The sequence below is a fragment of the Lathyrus oleraceus genome, chromosome 7 (genome assembly GCF_024323335.1).
Source record: "Lathyrus oleraceus cultivar Zhongwan6 chromosome 7, CAAS_Psat_ZW6_1.0, whole genome shotgun sequence".
In the NCBI taxonomy this organism is placed as follows: Eukaryota; Viridiplantae; Streptophyta; class Magnoliopsida; order Fabales; family Fabaceae; genus Lathyrus; species Lathyrus oleraceus.
The window spans coordinates 11,414,642-11,422,647 of record NC_066585.1 but is presented as its reverse complement, the minus strand read 5'-3'; positions in this window follow the sequence as shown (position 1 = coordinate 11,422,647).

The window sequence follows — 8,006 nt, the reverse complement described above, 5'->3', positions numbered from 1 at the left end:
TCAATATGATTAAGTCTTTTTACAAGTTTGATTAAGAAAATAGTTTGAAAATCAATGGCATAAGGCCAAGGTTTCTACTCATTAAAACAAGTATAAGTTGAAAAACAACATGCAATGAAGTTTTGAAAATGAGAGGGAGATTTTGAAGTTAAAGAAAAATGGGTGGAGATGAAGGGACTATCCTAGACAAGATTAAAAGTTTAGAGTTTAAAAGATCTAATCCATGGCAAGCATCCACAAGACAATAATGTCAGATAGAAATCCATTTTCTTTGGATTGTCAAGCAAGCAACAAAGCCATAATCATCCAAGCAATTAATAGGAAAACCAAATGGTATCAAATAAAGATAACCAAACATCCAAGCTAGCACTCCAAAGCAAGCAATCTTCAATGTCCCTTATGATGTATCCTATGAGAAATCCCTTGAAACACACTCAAAGAGAAACCATCAAATAATATCAATAAGATCAAAGTGACATTTCAGACAAAGAGAAAGAGTGTATCAGATAAAACCAAAGGAGTGTCTTTAACTTGTATCAGATGAATGACATTGGCCAATATTGGGCTCAAATTAATGGAATTGGCCAAGTTTCTTCCATAGCTCAGGAATGTTGCCTACTATAAGTTCATAGATCCAAATTAAGTCACAAACAGAGGCCCAACAATCCACCATTGTTTTTTATTAAGTGTTTTAAGGTCCTAAGACCACAAACAAAACAAAATCACAAACACAAATATGTCACAAGCACAAAAATACAATGGCTCAAGTGAGCAAAGTGAAAATGACAGAAACATAAACAATTTGCATGAATGTAAATGACAATGAATGATAAAGTGCAAGAATTTAAATTGCATTAAAGTAAATGACACTAAAATAAAGTCAATATAAAGAGATGTTAGTGAATGTTAGTGGGAGATATTTTAGTCATTTTTTGGAGAACACTTAACCATCCACTCACAAGCATGAAAATATGAACCTATACATCATTTATGAGAAGGACTCCAACTTGGATAAAATCAACAAGTATGCCACTAGCTCTCACAAATGACAAAGGAGCAAAATTTCCACACAATACCATGAGGAATGGGAGACTTACAATCTCACTTATGAAAATGCCAATACCAAACAGAAGTAAGGTTAACACAAAGTCAATACAAAAGCTCAACAAAACATTAAATCAATTAAACAATTTTAAAATGAAGAAAATAAATTTTTAAAGATCAAAAACCTAAAACCCCTTCAAAACACCAAAGAAATGGCCAAGACATTTATCATAGGTCAAGCAAAATCAAAGGACCATTGAGTAACTTTTTTTGGCATTTTTGAAAAGTCATAAGCAATTAAAAATTAATTAAAACAAGTTGAAAATCACAAAATTCACCAAAAATATCAAACTTAATCCAAAAATTAATTTTAAATCAAAAATGGGAAGAGGAAAATATTTGTGAATTTTTGGTGTTGGTCCCATAATTTTTGGATTAAAAATGAAATTATAATGAATTTTGGAAGAAAATCCTATTTAAAAAATCAATTTAGAAAATTAAAATAAAAGGAAAAAACACGGGCCATCAGATCTCCCTCATTAATTGAGGTGGCAGGTCTGATGGCCACAAGCATGCGCTCCATCATGCACCACAGTCAACGCGTAACAACTTGGTAATCAGAAGCAAGGGCCGAGATTAAAAGATGGAATCAAGATCAGAGGGTGAGGGACAAGCCAACACACCATCGGAGCCCTAGCTCCGGTCATCGTCTCCGGTGAAGGCCACTAGACTGGTCAGATCAAAAGTTCCCAGAAATTGATGGATCATGTACCAATTTAAAGAGAAAAATGCAAGGATCACGAATATCACCTCCATTTCTTCCATCTCTCACTCTATAATCAGGAAAGTGGAGATGAAAATTGAGGTGTTCAATCTGAGTTACTTCGATTCAAGCTCAAAACAACTCAGGAACATTGCCTACATTGGTAGGACTTAGCCATCACAAAATTAAGTCCAGATCTTGAGAATTGAGGGAGAATCTAAGAGATGAAGTTTGAGAAAATTCACCTTTGGGGAGCAACTTCTGAGCTTGATTCTTGATGCAATTCCACTTGGTTTCTCTTCCTCTTTCTTGCATAAGTTCAATGGAGTGAAAATGGCAATGAATCCTTGTAGTTTTTGTTCACAATCTTGAGTTGAACAAAAACTCGATTTCAAATAAATCGTCAAGGAATTATGTAAAGTGAGGCTATGGGATTGATTGGCAAGGCTTGGGAAAGGGTCCTCCTTCATTCTGAGGCAATGGCAATGTATTTATAGGCCAAACATTTGATTTTCACACCATTTCAAGTTTGAACCAAAAATAGAAATTCAAGTTGCATGGGTGCATGGGCGTATTGTATTCCATTCCAAATTGTGCCAAAAAGCTACTAAGGTCATCACATGAGGCCATGCAAAGTTGTACCATGCTTGGAGTTTGAATCTTGCCAAAACTATCCATGGAAATAACTCATATGCAAGTCCTTCATTATTCATCCAAATGATGTGATCTTGGATTTTTTGGAAATCCCTTAATATACGGAACAACTTTGATGTTGAGACCTTTTTAATTTTAAGCTTGGAACATGGTGAATTCTGGCCTTGAAGTTGGTGGTATCAAATATACTTAGAAATTTTCTAAGTTATAAGTCAAATGACCCCTTTTTCCACCTTGAATAACTTTTTCCGTGGGCTTCAAATGAACTTTGTTACGTCTAAAAAGTTGTATCCCTTTAAATTATCTTTATTTTGGTCACAAATCTGACACCATTTGGATTTTGGATGATGGAGTTATGAATTTTAGAAGTTGAGGAAAATTACTTGTTCAATGATGAGGACAAAATGGACCTATAACGTTTCCTCATGGTACATGATTTTTCAAGTATAATTTGATCTTTATAAAATATGAAAAGTTGAATAATACACCTTGAAATTGATCATGAAACTTGGATTATCTTCATATCACAAAAATTGAGGAAGTTACGATTCTTGGAAGTTGACCTTCTATCTAGGGCACAAATAAAATGACCTATAATCTTTCACCATAAAACATGACTTTCTAAGCAAAATTAGATCTTTATGCCAACATGAATTTTTTTTGTAACGTCACAAAGAGTAAAGTTTCTCTTGAAATCATTTTCATATGACAAATATTGTAGGAGATAGGGTCCAGGGAACCTTAGATTTGACCAGTTGACTTTTCTGGTCAACTTCCTTGAATCAATTTGTACACTTGAAGTTACTTTTCTATTTAGGGATCATGGAGGATCATATATGCTTATGGTGATGTAAAATTAAATTTACCTTGATATATTTGACCAATTGTTGAAGAAACTTGTTGAGGAAGGCACACAAAATACCTAGATGAATTAGGGCTTCCTTGACAAACAAGCTTCAAACTCTTGATGAACTCTTGATCAAAATGAGAAATAAAGAACACGGGGATCCATATATGATGTTTAGAATCAATGTAAACATTTTATTGCTTGATCTCTTGCATGTAGGGTCTCAAGCCCTAGTTGTGAGCTTGGTGAGGCATAAATGGACACACACTACCTACAAAAGAAACAAAGCTATACTAGACATATTTTTGTATTTTTGGTTAGTAAACAAAGAAAAATAAAGCATGATACAATCATAAATTCTTGGTGATCTCTCCCAATGCAAATCCAATGAATGATAGGTGAGGAGGATACCAAGGTGTGATCCCAATGCCAATGCAAGGCTATGAGATTGCATGAGGGATCTTAGGGGTCAAAATTGGGGTCTTACAGAGGCCTAGACCTATACCACCAGAAGAAGAAAAGCAGAAACTTTCATCAGCTAGGGGAGGTTGAGAGGAGCTAATATGCATACTGTAGAGAAGCAACAAGAATGGACAATGGTCAACAAAAATGGTAGAGATCGAGGCAAATGGATATTGTATGAAGAAATTATCTTCAATTTGGTCTAATATTAATATTCTTCTTGAAAATAGGGTGAAGTTTGATAAAGCTAAGAATGTTAGAATTAGGCTAAACCTTAAGGGTTTACATATAGACAATTATCAACACCATAAGAATGGTATAATTTGGATGGAGTGGAGTAATAACAAGATTGATATCAAGTCTAGTAAAAGCACTAGTCAGATGATTCATTGTGGGGTCTATGATAGGAATGAAGACTTCAAATTTTGGCTAACTGGGATATATGCTCTTAACAAGCTAGATCAAAGAATATATTTATAGAGAGATATTGAGGGATTATATGGGCAACAATAGGGACCTTGGTGTTTAATTGGAGATTTCAATAATGTGATCAAGGCTCAGGACAAAATTGGGGGAAGCCTAGTAACTAAAGTTGAATATATTAATATCCATAAGATGATGGAAATGACAAGTCTGTTTGAGATGGATAATATAGGAGACTACTATTCTTGGTCAAACAAGCACAATCAGGGCACTATTTACTCTAGAATCGATAAGGTCCCATGGAATGTGGATTGGTTTCAAGCTCATTTGGACACAACCTTGAAAATTTTACCCCTAGTGTTTATGACCATGCTCTTCTCCTCTTAACTGGCCAAGAGCATGACAGAACCAGGAAAACTAATTTTAAGTTCATTAATTGTATGGTTAATTTGGAAGGGTATGAGGAAGCTGTCACTAGTAGTTGGAGGGAGCCTATGGAAGGCATACCTATGTCTGTGTTATGGAATAAGTTAAAAAGGCTTCAACCTGCCTTAAAAAAGTTGAGCAAACCTATTTCTTTTGTGAAGCAAAACATTGCCAAAGCAAGAACAGGTCTTGAGAAAGCCAAGCTTGATCTCATTACTGATAGAATGAACAAATAAAGGATTGAGGAGGTTAAGAATTACACTGAGAGTGTTATAAGATAGAATGAGATGGAAGAATATATGCTTAAGAAAAAGGAAAAGATTGACTTGTTAAGATTGATGGATGGGAATAATTCTTACTTACATGTGTCGCAACCTAAATGCGAAACGAAACAACCGGCGAAAAAAGAAAGAAAATGACAGAAGAGTCGCCACCGTGCGTTATTTATCCCAAAGGAGGGAAAGGAAACACTCGAAGTAAACCTGGAAAAAGGAAAGGACAAGACAAGGTCTCGCAACCAAATCTTGGGTTCGGGAGTCGATTATGCGAAGGGAAGGTATTAGCACCCCTACGCATCCGTAGTACTCTACGGGATCCACTCTTGTTGTTCTTGTCTAAAGGGTGTGGATTTATCTAATGTACTATTTACTAAAAGAGGGGTCAAAAGAAAATGACTCGCACGGATGTCGCATCCACTGCATACGTATCTCATCTGAATATGAGAATCAGAGTCTCCATAGCTCGGCTACCTATGGGTTAAAGAGGAGTGTGCTCGCTAAGACATCGCGTCTTATGCCTACGTATCTCATCTGGAATGAGAATCAGAGTGAACCGTAGTTCGGCTAACTACGGGTTTGTTTTGGACGAACGACGTTACTACGCAATCTACCGGATGCTCGACCTTAGGAGACTTACTCGCCTGTAGTAGAAGGAGTAAACGTGTTCTTAGGAGAAGAAGAACCAATGAGTTTGTTTGTGTTCTAGGGATGCTCATGCAAAAAAGGAAGTCCTAGACGAAGGAACCGTGCTACCTTAGTTGACATGCAAACGAGAGACTATACGAAGCCTAGCAATCCTATGGGGAGACGATCACACCATACAAAACAAACATGCATAAAGTAAACAGCCAAGAAGGGGGCTCAAATATACATGGGTAGGGCTTTAGTCAAGAGGGGTCCTATCAACCTCGACAAACAAGCCATGGAAGGGTAATCAAACGGGCTTTTAACCACTGACACTGAACGTCAGGGTGAGCAGATCAGAAGGGTAATGAGGATAAGACCTCATAGCTCTTAACCCTGGACAGGGTGAACTCATGATAAAAAGTGGGGATTCAGAAAGGTGGAACCCTCTCCACTGACTGACCGGACAAAAGATCTTGGGCTTTTGTTCTGAAGCATCGACACGTAGTGTGAGCATAAAGAACGACACACTGAATAACGGGGGATTGACTACTAATCCCTTTTATCCGTCAATTGCCTCTTCATGGAGGTCTTTAGCACTGGTACCTCTTCTTGGAGGTCTTTGGGCACAAAAGTAAACAAACAAAAGAAAACAAACAAAAGAAAACATTGCCTCCTATTGAGGTCTTCCAACTAAGAAAGCAGTAAAATGCGGGAAATATGTAAAAAGCGTCGGAAGATGTACCCCACGGATAAAGATCCGAAGTAACAGCAACTAAAGAAACGAGAAACCCAGAGATCTCTCAAGATGGCATCATCAAAGAAAGCAAGTCAGTACAAGTAATCGGAATAGATCTACAAGTGGTATCCCACAAATAAAGTGGAATACCAAGCAAACTATCTCCTCAAGGGTCATGTGAGCCCTCACAAAAAACTCAACAAACGGGTTAGAATAATGAGATGCAATCAAGAATCGCACCAACAAGAGAAACATAACAACAAAGCGTCAGGTAAACAGTGCACGGATGCAAGAGAAAGCATGTCATAACAAACACCAACCATATTAGAGCAAAAAACACCTATATCACGCTCGCTACTGCTTCGCTTAGCGAGGTGCTAGTGAAGCTTCGCTATAGGCTCGCCTAGCGATGTGCTAGCGAATGCCTGTGGGTTTTGGTTTCTTCTTTTGGTAACAGTCCGATTTCAGTAACCCCAAACCCTATGGTACACATTTCAGAAATTAAACGATTACACATTCAGGGCATTATTTTACACGTTCAAGCATATCTAAACCCGTGTGCAAAACCTAACGATACCCACTCTTCCAAATTTACCCATAATGCCTCATACATTTAGAGATTTCAAATTGAAGGCATAAAGTAATGGGAATAGGGCAAACCTGATCGGAGAGATCGAATGAAATTGAATTTGCCCGGTTGGGTTTGCAAAGCGATCTTAGGGTTTGTCTGAGATAGAGGTGGTAAAGGTGATCCTGTGCAAAGGAGTTCTTTCCTTTAGTGTCTATCGAGACTGCTCTGGATTCTGTTAGCTCTACTCTTCTGCCAGGGTAATAGGAATAGAATAGGGTTTGGCTCAATGAAATCCTGAATTTATAACCTGATTTTCGTTGCTTTGTGGGCTCAAATGAGAGAGGTCCAAGTCCAAGATTTTCTGTTATATTTTGAAAACGCGTGCTCTTCGCCTAGCGAATAATTTGCTCGCCTAGCGAGCATGACAGTTCAGATTCGCTAAGCGAACCACGTTGCTCGCCTAGCGAGCATGACAACTCAGGCACCGACTTTTGCTCCTTTAAGATTAGCGTTTTGACTGATGAATAGCCCCCATTTGGACATGTTGGAAGTAACTCAAGTCATTCCCTTATGTTGACCGATCACCCAGATAGAACCCACAAAGTGTCTTGGATGATATTCAAGCTTCTTGGAGCTAATTCTGATTGACATGATGAAATCAATATGAAATGTTAAATGACCTAAAAAATGAATGCATGAATGAGGGGGTAAATTTTGGGGTATTACAGCTGCCCATATTCAATCAACTGGAGACCCGAAAAGAAGATAACAGCGGCTTTCGCACTTTCGAGGTATCAAGGGATTGAATATAATAAAAGCCCTAAAATTTGCACTGAAGTGAAGTGAAGTAACAATGCCTGTCAGGATCGGCAAATGGGTGGTCTTGAAAGAAGAATCCGTATGGTACGGTGAGAGTCGGTCTGAATACCGAAAAAGAATGTTAACCTGGATACCAAAATAAATGGTAATACAGAAATAAACATGGCCTGAATGCCGCTCATCAGTCTGGATACTGGAAATGACTTCGATCTGAGTATCGAGAGATATGAGATTATTAATATCGGTCTGAACACCGAGAGACTGGCCTGAATCCCACTTCGGTCTGAATACCGGAAACCTGGCCTGAATGCCACAAGTTGCATCGACCTGAACGTCGGAAACTTCTTCGATCTGAA